At 41.9% G+C, this 1,120-nt stretch overlaps 1 pseudogene; it reads left to right on the top strand.

Annotated features, from left to right (window-relative positions):
• The first annotated feature begins 2 nt into the window (after positions 1–2).
• On the top strand, positions 3–865 carry LOC105549606 (annotated as a pseudogene).
• The last annotated feature ends 255 nt before the right edge of the window (positions 866–1,120 follow it).

Below are 1,120 nucleotides of genomic sequence, written 5' to 3'. Positions count from 1 at the left end.
TGGCTGGTGAAAAAGTTGAGAAGCCAGATACTAAAGAGAAGAAACCCAAAGCCAAGAAGGCTGATGCTGGTGCCAAGGTAAAAAAGGGTATCCTCAAGGCTAAAAAGCCCAAGAAGGGGAAGCCCCATTGCAGCCGCAATCCTGTCCTTGTCAGAGGAATTGGCAGGTATTCTCGATCTGCCATGTATTCCAGAAAGGCCATGTACAAGAGGAAGTACTCAACTGCTAAATCCAAGGGTGAAAAGAAAAAGAAGGAGAAGGTTCTTGCAACTGTTGCAAAACCATTTGGTGGTGACAAGAACAGTGGTACCTGGGTGGTTAAACTTCACAAAACGCCTAGATATTGTCCTACTGAAGATGTGCCTTGAAAGCTATTGATCCACAGCAAAAACCCTTCAGTCAGCATGTGAGAAAACTGCGAGCCAGCAACACCCCCGGGACCATTCTGATCGTCCTCACTGGACACCACAGGTGCAAGAGGGTGGTTTTCCTGAAGCAGCTGGCTAGTAGCTTGTTACTTGTGACTGGACCTCTGGTACTCAATCAGGTTGCTCTACTAAGAACACACCAGAAATTTGTCATTGCCACCTCAACCAAAATTGATATCAGCAATGTAAAAACCCCTAAACACCTTACTGATGCTTACTTCCAGAAGAAGAAACTGTGGAAGCCCAGACACCAAGAAGGTGAGGTCTTCAACACGGAAAAAGAGAAATATGAGATTACACAGCAGCACAAAATTAATCCGAAAGCTGGAGATGCACAGATTTTACAAAAAATCAAAGCTATTCCTCAACTCCAGGGCTACCTGCAATCTGTGTTTGCCCTGACAAATGGAACTTAGCCTCACAAATGGGTGTTCTAAACGTCTTAAGAAGAACCTAATTAACTATCTGACCAAAAAAAAAATAAGAAAAAACACAAGAAAGGAACTTGGGATAAACTAAAAATGGCTTTTGATAACAAGAAAAATTCAAATGATGTTTTTAGCAGTAAGGAATGTATAGTGGGAGAATGGACTAGTGAAAGTACACACACATTAGAACATCATGGTGAAAAGCATGGTTCAGATAGTTCTGCCTCAATTTGAACCCTAAATTACTATTAACTACCTGTTAAA

The sequence above is a fragment of the Mandrillus leucophaeus genome, unplaced genomic scaffold (assembly GCF_000951045.1).
Source record: "Mandrillus leucophaeus isolate KB7577 unplaced genomic scaffold, Mleu.le_1.0 Scaffold447, whole genome shotgun sequence".
Lineage (NCBI taxonomy): Eukaryota > Metazoa > Chordata > Mammalia > Primates > Cercopithecidae > Mandrillus > Mandrillus leucophaeus.
The sequence above is the reverse complement of the archived record's forward strand: the minus strand, read 5'-3'. Positions and strand labels throughout refer to the sequence as shown.